Source organism: Hemitrygon akajei, chromosome 3, assembly GCF_048418815.1.
Source record: "Hemitrygon akajei chromosome 3, sHemAka1.3, whole genome shotgun sequence".
Taxonomy (NCBI): domain Eukaryota; kingdom Metazoa; phylum Chordata; class Chondrichthyes; order Myliobatiformes; family Dasyatidae; genus Hemitrygon; species Hemitrygon akajei.
In genome coordinates this window covers 161,779,575-161,793,395 of record NC_133126.1, presented here as the reverse complement: position 1 = coordinate 161,793,395, position 13,821 = coordinate 161,779,575, and the positions used below count along the sequence as shown (strand labels likewise).

At 39.6% G+C, this 13,821-nt stretch overlaps 1 protein-coding gene across 3 annotated transcripts in view; it reads left to right on the top strand.

Moving 5' to 3' along the window:
• The window catches only part of LOC140725567 (arf-GAP with coiled-coil, ANK repeat and PH domain-containing protein 2-like), a 128,932-nt gene that overhangs the window by 74,151 nt on the left and 40,960 nt on the right, over positions 1-13,821 (top strand). The gene's annotated exons all lie outside the window — the stretch shown is intronic.

Sequence of the window (13,821 nt, the reverse complement as noted above, 5' to 3'; positions counted from 1 at the left end):
CTAAACTGTTGTGACACTATCAAAGCTTTGGGCTCTTTTCATAATTACATTGACAGCAAATTCCACTCGTTTGGTTAGAAACATTTCCAGCAGTCTAGAGTTCATCCATATCAACTTCCTTTTGTTGCTGTGCCTATTTCACACTTGTGCTACAGTTGTCTTTTATGTAGTGAAACCAGTCTTTCTGTAGCCCTGAAGTATCTGATGATATCATTAGTATAACCAGACAATTCCTTTGATCAGCTTTTAAAAGCTTAACGCCCTCTCAGGACTCCAGACTGATCAGACTTGAAACATAAAGGAATATTACTTTGGCTGGTTGGACCTAACTTTGATGTGTGCAGACAGATTGTTCTGCAAAAAAAATATACTTTGGCTGAACCAAGTGCTCGGAGTGTAGTTTTACTATCTGTAGCATCGGTACATATTAATGATAAATTGTAAGTCAGTATTTTCTGCCTAATCTCCATTTTCACTGAATCATTTAAAAATATTTAATGGTACATTGCTGGACATGTGTAATAGAAAAACAGGAGTGTTTGTACACTTTTCAGGGCTGTGTGTGTATATACAGCTTCTGTATAATGATGCTGATGTTTTCAGGGCTGCATGTGTATATCTGTGGCAAACTAAGAATAGCTCTATTTTGTATGTCTATTCTTGCACCCTAAAGAGGAAATGAAATGGCATTATTTTCACAGGTCAAGTGCATCTACGCCTCTGAGTTAACACCCATCTTCACTCCAGCATTTGTTTTGAGGCAAATTTAAATTGTGTGATAAATTTATTTTGAGAGGAATAAAAATCTACGGGTGATGTCATTGATTGTCAGATTATTTTGAATTCTTCCATTTTTCTTTGTTGTTTTCCCTTCACCAGCAACAAGTCTAAACCAGCAGATGTACTTAATTTTGTTTGAAATCAAAAACATGGCATTTACTGGAAATCTGAAACATAAATGGAAAATGTGGGAAATGCTGATCAGGCTTCATTTGAAGGAGGTGAAACAGTGTTTTGAGTTGGAGATCCTTTGACCTAACTGCGAAGAAAACAAAAGAAGCTTTCAAAGCTACAGAGAGGATGGGGAGGGTGAATGAAGACACAGTGCCTTGAAAAAGTATTCAGCCCCCAAACATTTATTCCCATAAATGAGTATTATAACCTGGGATTTTGATCAACTTAACTGAGTATTTTTATTTGTGAATCACAGGCTTCTCTTTTTACAGTAGAACCCGAAATAAAACAAAGAATAAACAACTAAAAATTTAAAACTGAAATGTCAGCACTTGAAAAGTATTCATCCCCCTTTGGTCAGTACTTATTAAACTACCTCTCACAGCAATTGTAGCTTTTTGGATGTCCCAATTAGCTTTGCACAACATGATGGAGCAAGAGTTCCTGCAAAATTGCTCAAGCTGTGCCAGATTAGTTGGAGAGTGGCGGTGGACAGCAGGCTTGAGGTCTTACCAGAGATGTTCGATCAGTTTAAGGTCAGCACTCTGACTGAGCTATTCAAGGATATCAATTTTCTTCATTTGAAGCCACTCCATGGTTCCTCTGACAATGTGTCATGGGTTGTTGACCTGAAAGACAAACTTCCTCCCCAGTTTAAGTTTTCTGGCAGAAGCCAGCAGATTTTTATCTGGGATCTCTCTGTATTTAGCAGCATTCTTCTTCCCATCAATCCTGACCAGATTTCCAGACTCTGCTACCTCCATCATACTTTACAGAAGGGATGGTGTTATCTGGCTGATGTGCAGTATTAGATTTACGCCACACGTACCCCTTAATGTTGAGACCATAAAATTCCACTGTTGTCTCATCCGACCACAAGACCTTTTTCTACATCATTACAGTATCTATGATGTGATGCTTTGCACAGTCTTTACGGGCAAGGGTATGCTTTTTTTTTAGCGAGGGTTTCTTCCTTGTCATTCCTCTGTAAATACCCTTCTTGTGCAAGGCCTTAGAGTTTGTGGAGTCAAGAACACCATCTCCAGTTTCAGTCGTTGACATCTGCAGCTCACTCAGAGTGACTGGCTTTGGAGTATCCTCTCTTAGAAGTGCCATTCCTCTCTGGAGACTAAGTTTAGAGGGGCAGCCTCACTTTGGCAGTGTGGCTTTGGTTTCATATTTTTTTCACCTTTTTGTGTTGAACTGCACTGAGCTCAGATATGTTTGGTACCTTTGGGGTGGTCTTGTACCCTTCCCCAGATTCGTGCTTCCCTATTATTATTTCCCTGACTTGTCTTCATTATGGTTTGGCCTGTTGAAAATCTACTATACTGTTGGACCTTACAGAGAGGGGGTTACTTATTTTTATGAATTCATCAAAACAGGTGATTCTCCAATTTTCTAGTTGGTAAGGTAATATACAGTGTTGCACCTGAGGAAAGTTAGCATAGTAATTACAAAGGGGATGAATACTACTTTCAGGCTCAATTTTGATTTTAATTTTTAGTAAATTGCTGATTTGATTTGGCATAGTGGACAGTGTTTTGTAAATTAGCTCAATCTTACTTCAGTATATTTTAAGTTTATAAAATGAGACAGTAAGCTATGAAAATAGCTGTGTGGGCTAAATACTTTTTGAAGGCACTAAGTTATAAGCAATGTTATCTTGTCAGAAGTGGTTCTGCAAATGCTATAAATCTTGAGCAACACATTCAAAATGTTGGAAGAATTCAGCAGAAGTTCCTGATGGAACAGTTATTACTCAATTCAGATTCCTGAGTGAGAGTGGATAACTTCACTTTCCCCAGCACTGAACTGATTTCACAACCCATTGTCTCACTTTCAAGACTGTACAACTTGTATTCTCAATATTATTTATTTATTATTCTTACTTTGTTTTTTTTTCTTTTTGCATTTACACAATTCCTCATCTTTTGGTTGTTTGTCTTTGTGTGTAGATTTTAATTGATTCTATTGTTGTTGTTCCTTTATTCAAGAAAGGGAGTAGAGATAGCCCAGGAAATTATAGACCAGTGGGTCTTACTTCAGTGGTTGGTAAGATGATGGAGAAGATCCTGAGAGGTAGGATTTATGAACATTTGGAGAAGTATATAATATGATTAGGAATAGTCAGCATGGCTTTGTCAAGGGCAGGTCATGCTTAATGAGCCTGATTGAATTTTTTGACGATGTGACTAAACACATTGTTGGAGGTAGAGCAGTAGATGTAGTGTATATGGATTTCAGCAAGGCATTTGATAAGGTACTCCATGCAAGGCTTATTGAGAAAGTAAGGAGGCATAGAATCCAAGAGGACATTGCTTTGTGGATCCAAAACTGGCTTGCCACAGAAGGCAAAGAGTGGTTGTAGAGGGGTCATATTCTGCATGGAGATTGGTGATCAGTGGTGTGCCTCAGGGATCTGTTCTGGGACCCCTACTCTTTGTGATTTTTATAAATAACCTGGATGGGGAAATGGAGGGATGGGTTAGTAAGTTTGCTGATGATACAAAGGTTGGAGGTGTTGTGGATAGTGTGGAGGGCTGTCAGAGGTTATAGCGGGACATTGATAGGATGGAAAACTGGGTTGAGAAGTGGCAGATGGAGTTCAACCAAGATAAGTGTGAGATGGTTCATTTTGATAGGTCAAATATGATGGCAGAGTATAATATTAATGGTAAGACTCTTGGCAGTGTGGAGGATCAGAGTGTCCAAGTCCATAGGACGCTCAAAGCAGCTGCGCAGGTGGACTCTGTGGTTAGAAGGCATGCAGTGTATTGGCCTTCATTAATCATGGAATTGAATTTAGGAGCCGAGAGGTAATGTTGCAGCTATATAGGACCCTGGTCAGACCCCACTAGGAGTACTGTGCTCCGTTCTGGTCACCTCACTACAGGAAGGATGTGGAAACCATTGAAAGGGTGCAGAGGATTTATAAGGATGTTGCCTGGATTGGGGAGCATGCCTTATGAAAACAGGTTAAGTGAACTTGGCCTTTTCTCCTTGGAGTGGCGAAGGATGAGAGGTGACCTGATAGAGGTGCATAAGATAATGAGAAGCATTGATTGTGTGGATAGTCAGAGGCTTTTTCCCAGGGCTGAAATGGTTGCCTCAAGAGGACACAGGTTTCATGTTCTAGGGAGTAGGTACAGAAGAGATGTTGGGTAATTGTTAGAGTGGTGAGTGTGTAGAATGGGCTGCCAGCAAAGGTGGTGGAAGTGGATACGTTAGGGTCTTTTAAGTGACTTTTGGATAGGTACATGGAGCTTAGAAAAATAGAGGGCTATGGGTAATCCTAGTAATTTCTAAGGTAGGGGCATGTTCGGCACTACTCTGTGGGCTGAAGGGCCTGTATTGTGCTGTAGGTTTTCTATGTTTCTATGACTACGTCCACACTAGACCGGATAATTTTGAAAACGCCGGTTTTGTGTAAAAACGATAGGTGTCCACTCTACGTGTTTTTAAAAATATCTCTGTCCACATTGAAAGGGATATTTCTACGAATCTCCTCCTCCTGCGCATGTGCAGGACAGATCTACCGAAAACAAGCGACTTGTTTGGTGTCGAATCTTACTGTGAAAGACGGTGCGTGTTTGTTCAGTTACAGTTTAGAAAAACTTAAACGATGGACAGCTGTTGGCTCTCACGCAGGAGCACTTAAAAGTAAAAAAAAACAAATACTGGAGTGTATGGAGGCAACCGACAGGGAGTTCATGGACAGTATGACCCAGCTGACGACGAACATTGAAAAACTGACTAACTCTGTTGCATTAATAAAGCTCCTTGTTAAATGTATAAAGCATGTCTGCATCAGTGTTATCTTGTATTTCCATACAATGATACATTAGGCTGTTACACAGGCTGTCAGAGAAGTACTTGCATAAATAGGTAAACCACCTTCATACAAGCAAGGACAGAAAACGGGAAAATGAGTATACTTATTTGTTCAGTAAGTTATGGGTCAAAGTATTTGGTGAGTACATTTCTAACTCTTCTGGCTTCAGTCTTGTTGCCGTCTGTTCTGAAATTGTTAGGTTGCGTTCAAGAAAACAATGAAATGGCGCGCTGCTGTCACCATCTGTTCATGCACGTCATGACAGTGTTTTCAGATTTCTCCAGTTACCCCATCCACACTGAGCTGCCCAAGTGGCGTTTTCAAAATTATACACCCTGGAGAGAGTTTCTGACAAACTCCAGTTTCGGGGGATGAAAACACCGTTTTAGTGTGGATGGAAGGTAAAAATGAAGAGGTAAAGCTTCAGTTACGGATTTATCCAGTGTAGTGTGGACGTAGCCTGTTTCTTTGTACCTACTGTGAATGCCCTCAAGACAATGAATCTCAGGTGACATAATTACTTTGATAATAAATTTACTTTGAAGACAGGCAGTATCTATAGAGAGGAATAAACAGTTGATGTTTCAGGCTGAGAACCTTCATTAGAACTGGAAAAGAAAGGGGCAGATGCTGGAATAATAAAGTGAAAGGAGGGGGAGGAGAACAAGCTGGTGAGTGACAAATAAGATCAGGTGGGGGAGGGGTAATCAAGTAAGAAGCTGCAAAGGGATAAGTGGAAGAGGTAAAAGGCTAAAGAAGGAATTGAATAGAAGAGGGCAGTGTATCTCCAGTGTTGTACAATGTTACCTGTTCAATGAACTGATGGGTCAAGTTAGAGGGTGCGAACATAAACAAAAGAGCATGTACTAAAGAAAATGAAGTTGGAACATGTAGACCAGGAAAATCAAACCCAGTTAGTTAGGCTGGGCATGTTGTCCAAAAAAAAGCTGGGGGGATGCTGGGGAATGGGGAAGAGGGAACAAGCTGAACTAATATTACAGGTGGATGATTAATCCAGGCTGAGAAAACAAGTCACCTAAACTTGTAAAATAAAATCCTCAGTGTGGAAAGCTGTGACAAGTCCAGATCTGCAATCCTTGTTTGTTTTATAATTGTGTACTGTCAAATTGAGACCCACAAGGCCACCTCAATTTTTCATTTAGGCCTTCTGGAATTCAGGTTGAATTCTACAACTTCAGGTGACTTGATATTTTTTGGTCTGAATCAGTCACATTTCTATGATATCGACTGACCTGGGAGGCAAGGACATGCCCAGCCAACTTGCTGGGTCTCTTCTGATCAGTTCAACTCTCATGTTCTTTCATTTGTTATTTCTTTTGTTGAAATTCTCAGTCTCTGACTGCTGCCATTCACTGATTGACCAGATAACCGTGACATTGACCCTGTCTCCCTTTCTGCAGATGTGGTCTGGCAATATTTCCAGCACTTTCTGATTTTTGATTTATTTAACTTTGTTTCTTTTTAAGCATCCTTTCCCTTCTCTCATCTCTTCAAGCTTTCTGACTTGTGATGTAGGGAATATGTGGTATTTACTGTACGTTGTCGCTCTTTCTGGTTTGGCTTGGATAGTAACTGTCAGCAAACAATGCAGTTGCTTTCCAGTGATTCCAGATCTTGATATCACTAGCATGGATCTTTAGCAAGAATCAAAGAATGCATCTGACATAAAGTCTGGGAAATTGGTTTGTATGGTGCTTGGATTGTACATTTATCTATATGGGCATCACACAGTAATCCCTGTTTGTTTTAAAAGCATGGTTTGAGTAATGAGATATTTTGCATAACATTTGTTCTTTAGGTTCTGAGACTCAATGTTGTGAAATGATTTTGCTTTTGCAAAGTTTACTATAATCACTCTTTCCTCATTTATCCCTTTTGCTTTTCATTTTTAACCTGCCTTCTACATCTCTGCTTCCAAATTCCTTCTAATGGAAACAATTTATATATGTAATCTTAGGTATGGCAAGTGCACTTCTAAACTGATTTCTGTTTCTGCTGTTCATCCAGCATGCTCATCCTCTATAAGCAATAATGTAATTTATATGTAGCTAGCTCAACAATGCTGCTGCATTAAAGCTCCAAAGACCCACGTTCAAATCTGAGCTTTGCTGTCTGATTGAATTTGCATGTTCTTCCTGTAACCAGATGAGTTTGCCCAGGCAATCTGGTTTCCACTCAGATGCCAAAGACTTGCTGCTAGTTTACCTGGCTATCATAAATTACTTCTGGTATTTATGTACGGCAAGAGAGTCAAGCAAGAGAGATGTAATGGGGGATGCAGCAAAAAATGGGAATTAGTGTCTCTGTCTATCCTGCATTGCAATAATAGATTTTCTTTCTTTTCTCTAAATGCCTATCATAGGCCACCCTTCAGGTAAGTTACCACATCTATCTGTACACCAAGGGTCAATGATATGAATCATGCCTTGGGTCATAGACATTTTAACATACTAATTGTTGTACTTCATCCAGTAACATCTGAAATACTCCAGCAAAGATGTGTCAGAATCTATTCTTCTGCTTGCTTTCCTGAGTATGATCTATTCAAATATTGAGATTATAACTTTATCTTCTTTTCTGACATCCTGCTCTGGTCGTGTATCCTGGTTTCATAAAATGCACATATGTTATTTGCTCTAACAGCACCAATTGATAGTTACAGACATTGGATCCTTTTAAATTCTCTAAATTTTGGTGAAAATTTCTAGTGCAATTGGACTGTAGGGCTGGTTATTAAATCTGTTTAAGCATAAGAATGTGTTTTTTGAAATCTTAGCTTTTTAATAGTATTTTTAGTGTATGGATGCTGAATCAGTGGTTCTTTCCAGCAGCTGTTGTTTACTGCTGAATCTTCTTTGGAAGGAGTGCACAACTGTAACTACAGTAAATATTGAAATGGCACGTGTGGTTCAATGGATGTGCTGCGTGATGTATTCAGTTGGCACAGTATGATGCTGATTTAGGAGAACAAATATTCATTCCCCTGATTTCTCCCTCACCCCCTCTCTCTTTCCCCCCACCTCCATCTTATGAAGCACATTACATAGATCACTTAAAATATTTTTACTAGAAGAAGGTTGTTTTTCCCCATGGCAATTTCTTTGAGGTTAGAAGATTAGAGTTATGTGGCTGCATTTAATAGCACTTAGAAAAAAAATGTAACCAGATGCTGACTTTTAATTACTGAAATATAGTTTTTGAAATGTTTAAACCACATCATCATGAACAGAACATTGAAAAATGTTCAGTTTGAGATCATGCAGCATGATCCCAAATTAAAGATGTTTGATGTAACATTGTGCACTATTAGATCTCAATGCCTTTTTTGCGGTCATCCCTAGAAAGTGATTTAGATTACTATACAATGTGGAAGAATTCTTGAGTACCTAATCAAAATCTATAGCACTACTTTTATAGTTGTACTCGTTGTCCACGGGAATGGTACCGGAGGATTGGAGGGAGGCGAATGTTGTCCCCTTGTTCAAAAAAGGTAGTAGGGATAGTCCGGGTAATTATAGACCAGTGAGCCTTACGTCAATGGTGGGAAAGCTGTTGGAAAAGATTCTTAGAGTTAGGATCTATGGGCATTTAGAGAATCATGGTCTGATCAGGGACAGTCAGCATGGCTTTGTGAAGGGCAGATCGTGTCTAACAAGCCTGATAGAGTTCTTTGAGGAGTTGACCAGGCATATAGATGAGGGTAGTGTAGTGGATGTGATCTACATGGATTTTAGTAAGGCATTTGACAAGGTTCCACACAGTAGGCTTATTCAGAAAGTCAGAAGGCATGGGATCCAGGGAGGTTTGGCCAGGTGGATTCAGAATTGGTGTGCCTGTGGTGGAGGGAGTACATTCAGATTGGAGGGTTGTGACTAGTGGTATCCCACAAGGATCTGTTCTGGGACCTCTACTTCTTGTGATTTTTATTAACGACCTGGATGTCGGGGTAGAAGGGTGGGTTGGCAAGTTTGCAGATGACACAAAGGTTGGTGGTGTTGTAGATAGTGTAGAGGATTGTTGAAGATTGCAGAGAGACATTGATAGGATACACAAGTGGGCTGAGAAGTGGCAGATGGAGTTCAACCTGGAGAAGTGTGAGGTGGTACACTTTGGAAGGACAAACTCCAAGGCAGAATACAAAGTAAATGGCAGGATACTTGGTAGTGTGGAGGAGCAGAGGGATCTGGGGGTACATGTCCACAGATCCCTGAAAGTTGCCTCACAGGCAGATAGGGTAGTTAAGAAAGCTTATGGGGTGTTAGCTTTCATAAGTCGAGAGTTTAAGAGTCGCGATGTAATGGTGCAGCTCTATAAAACTCTAGTTAGGCCACACTTGGAGTACTGTGTCCAGTTCTGGTTGCCTCACTATAGGAAGGATGTGGAAGCATTGGAAAGGGTACAGAGGAGATTTACCAGGATGCTGCCTGGTTTAGAGAGTATGGATTATGATCAGAGATTAAGGGAGCTAGGGCTTTACTCTTTGGAGAGGAGGATGAGAGGAGACATGATAAAGGTGTACAAGATATTAAGAGGAATAGATAGAGTGGATAGCTAGTGCCTCTTCCCCAGGGCACCACTGCTCAGTACAAGAGGTCATGGCTTTAAGGTAAGGGGAGGGAAGTTCAAGGGGGATATTAGGGGAAGGTTTTTTACTCAGAGAGTGGTTGGTGCGTGGAATGCACTGCCTGAGTCAGTGGTGGAGGCAGACACACTAGTGAAATTTAAGAGACTACTAGATAGGTATATGCAGGAATTTAAGGTGGGGGGGGGGTTATATGGGAGGCAGGGTTTGAGGGTTGGCATAACATTGTGGGCCGATGTAATGTGCTGTACTATTCTATTTACTTTTGCTAAATTTATCTGAATGCTTTAATTTTATTTCAAATGAATGAAATAACAATTGGCCTAAACACTTTATGTTGTGCTTTGGAAGCATTTTAATAAAACATTTAAATGGAAATAGTACACACTCATTCAGCGTTCATGCTCATAAACTGCAGGCTGACATTAGCTGATTAATTGTGAAGGAGGAGCTACAGGTTACAGAATACAATCTAGATCCTTGTAAATGTAATGGGATATGCATTATTGTTAGATGAATCCAGGGTTATAAATAATTAGTTTTAGTCCAGTGAATTAAGAGGAAAATATTGTCGGAGTTTTAAAGGAAGAGTCTAGTTTAAGCAGATACTGCTTTGCAGTTATGTATCTTGAGCTGAAGACCTACAATTTGTGTTTGTTATGGAAATCCTTAATCATGGCAGAAGAAAAATAGCAAAGTTTCACAGGAATATAGCTATTATTTCTAAGACCTGTTTACAATGAGACGCTTCAGGTTTCGTTATGTATTAAATATGGTGAGTTTTTGGGAAAAGTTTTTTTTAATATATGGCACTTCAAGTTAATATTTTCAGTAACGTGCTTAGTGGATGATGTTCCTTCTGAGTTTAAAATTTGACTTCTCTTTCTTAAACATTAATGCTATCTATAGAATGCTCTTTGTTTTCTTAAATCGTTTTTCAAGACCATGAATAAATATTCTAACTAGTTGTTGTGCATGAGTACCAAATGTTCCTAGATATTAGTTTTCTCAACAGAATGGAACAGATGACCTGACTGCACTAAAGATGCATGTAATTTAATCGTCTTCTATTTGTATTAATAGACAATGAATTATTCTGCATTTATAGAAGAAACACTGAACAGTAGTTAAGAAGCATAGGAGCAGAAAGACCCTTCATTTTCATCACTTTGTATCAGAACAGTGTTTTAAAACTTGTGGTTTTCAAGTGGATTGGAACAAGCTGTTTTCTGGCGAAGGTATACTTGGAAAGTGGGAGGCCTTCAAAAATGAAATGTAGAGAGTGCAAAGCTTGTATGTCCCTTTCAGAATAAAAGGTAAATAAAACAAGTGTAGTAAACCTTGGTTTTCAAGAGATATTGAGGCCCTGGTTAAGAGAAAAAGGAGGTGCATAGCAGGTATTGGCAGATAGGAACAAATGAAATGCTTATGGAGTACAAGAAATGCAAGAGAACACATAAGAAAGAAATCTGGAAGGCTAAATAAAGGCGAGGTTGCTCCAGTAGACAAGGTGAAGGAAAGTCCTAAGGGATTCTACAGCTATGTTAAGAGCAAAAGGATTGCAAGGAATAAAATTGGTTCTTTGGAAGACCAGAATGGTAATCCATGTGTGGAGCCAAAACAGGGGAATTCTTAATGAATTCTTTGCATCGGTATTTACTCAGGAGATGTACACTAGAATACTACAGCACAGTACAGGCCCTTCAGCCTTCAATGTTGTGCCGACCCCTATATGCCTTTTTTTAAAAAAAAAAGTACTAAACCCACACTACCCCGAAACCCTCTATTTTTCTTTCATCCATGTGCCTGTCCAAGAGGCTCTTAACTACCACTAATGTTTTAGCCTCTACCACCATCCCTGGCAAGTCATTCCAGGCACCCACAACTCTCTGTTTTAAAAAAAAACTTACCCCTGATGTCTCCCCTAAACTTTCCTCCCGTAACTTTGTACATATGCCATCTGGTGTTTGCTGTTCATGCCCTGGGAAACAAGTACTGGCTATCCACCCTATCTATGTCTCATAATCTTGTAGACCTCTGTCAAGTCCCACACTGTCTATAGAAGTGTGGCAAAGAGTCATCAACTTCATGGACCCTGTACAGAACATGGAGGAGGAAGTGTTTGCTACCCTGACAGGGTGTTCCCTTGAACCCTACGCGAGGCAAATGCAGAAATTGCTGGGACCCTAGCAGAGATATTTAAAACATCCTTAGTGACCAGAGAGGTAACAGAGGATTGGAGGATCACCAATATTGTTCCACTATTTAAAAAAGGCTCCAAATATAAACCAGGAGATTATAGGCCGGTGTGTCTGACATCAGTTGTAGGAAAGATATTGAAAGGTATTCTAAGGGACCAAATATACAAGTATTTGGATAGATGTGGACTGTTTAAGGATAGTGGGCATAGTTTTGTGCATGGTAGAGTTTTTCAGGGATGTTGCTAGGAAAGTGGATGAAGGCAAGGCAATGGATGTTGTCTACATGGACAACAAGGTCCCACATGGGATGCTGATCAAGGAAGTTCAGTTGCTCAGCATTCAGGATGAGTTAGTAAATTAGATTAGACAGTGGCTTTGTGGGAGAAGCCAGAGAGTGGTGGTAGAGGGTTGCCTCTCTGAATGGAGGCCTGTGACTAGTGGTGTGCTGCAGGGATCAGTACTGGGTTCTTTGTATGTCATCTCAATTAACGATCAGGCTAATAATATGGTTAACTGGATCAGTAAATTTGCAGATGACACTGAGATTGGGGGTGTAGTGGACAGTGAGGAAGGCTATCATGGCTTGCAGAGGGATCTGCATCAGCTGGAAAAATGGGCTAAAATGGCAGATGGAATTTAGTGTGGACAAGTGTGAGGTTTTTGCACTTTGGTAGGACTAACTAGGATAGGTCTTACACAGTGAACATTGGGGCACTGAGGAGTGTGGTAGAACAGAGCGATCCGGCAGTACAGATCCTTAATCTGTTGAAAGTGCCGTCATAGATGGATAGGGTCATAATGAAAGGTTTTGGCACATTGGCCTTCATAAATCCGTGTACCGATGTGATGTTATGTTGAAGATGTATAAGATGTTGGTGAGGCCCAGTTTGGAGTATTGTGTGCAGTTTTGGTTACTTACCTGCAGGAAAGATGTAAATAAGGTTGAAAGAGTGCAGAAAAAATTTACAACAATGTTGCTGGGTCTGGATCACCTAAGTTAATAAGGAAAGATTAAATAAGTTAGGACTGTATAGTTCAGGACATAGAAAATTGAGGGGAGATTTGATTGATGTATACAAAATTATGAGGGGTATAGATAAGGTAAATGCAAGCAGGCTTTTTCCACTGAGGAGTGGGTACAACCAGAGGTCATGGGTTAAGGGTGAAAGGGGAATATGAGGGGGAAATTGTATTCCTATCTCTAGCCTCACTAGCACATGGCATGTGTGGCATTCCTGAATTCACCACCCTGAGATCCTGTCTTTTAACTTAGCACCTAACTCCCTGAACTTGTTTACAGTACCTCTTCACCCGTCTTGCCTGTGATATTGATGTTATCCTTGATACTGCAAATGAAAGATCCTGGTAACACTCACTAGGCCAAGCAGCATTCATAGGAAGAGAAAGCAAATATTTAAATTAGATTCTTTTGCTCCTTCCTAATCTTAATCTTCTGTTTGAGACCACAGGAAAATTGAAATTGATATATCAAATACTGTTTCATCTTATTAAGCCTTACCCAGAAATCCATATGGAATGGTAGTAATGTCCATTTTTTATTGATTCTTTATATCGAAACAGAACTTAAAATTACAAATCACAAAAATAGTTGTAAATTTAATTTTAATTTTCAGATTTTTTTCAGGATTCTTTTCTCTAGTAAAAAGTCATAATTTAGTTCAAGGGATGTAAAATCATTATCCCAATCTTGCCCAAAATGTATTCTGATTTTCAGGATGAAAACTAAGGCAAACTAATGATCCTGCCAGTGCTATAACTAACAGCTTTAAGTTTTGAGATGTATTTTATTTTATGTACCAATTCTTGTCCCCACCTTGACTCATTTCTCTGTAACCGTTTGCATAGACATGGCCCGAGCTTGAGAGACAGTATCACATGTTTCAACTGAGAACATTGCAGCTTTATAAACTCACTACCTGGCCTGTTTTTGAATTTGATTTTTAAATATTTTCTGTTTTCTGAACTGGCCAGCTCAGCTGCAAGTTTAATATCAATTCCATAGATCCTGCTTGTTCTACTAAGACATTTCCTTAGTTCTCTCTTCAGTTCTAGGTTTCAGCATCAGCTCTCACCTGTATTTTACAACTTTAACACATACCTCTGTTTCCTCCATTTCCTTATTACTCTGTTAACAATAGGATTTTCTGGGCACACCAGCCTTGTCCTATCAGAGATTTTTCTTTTATCCTATCCATCCCTCTTTAAAC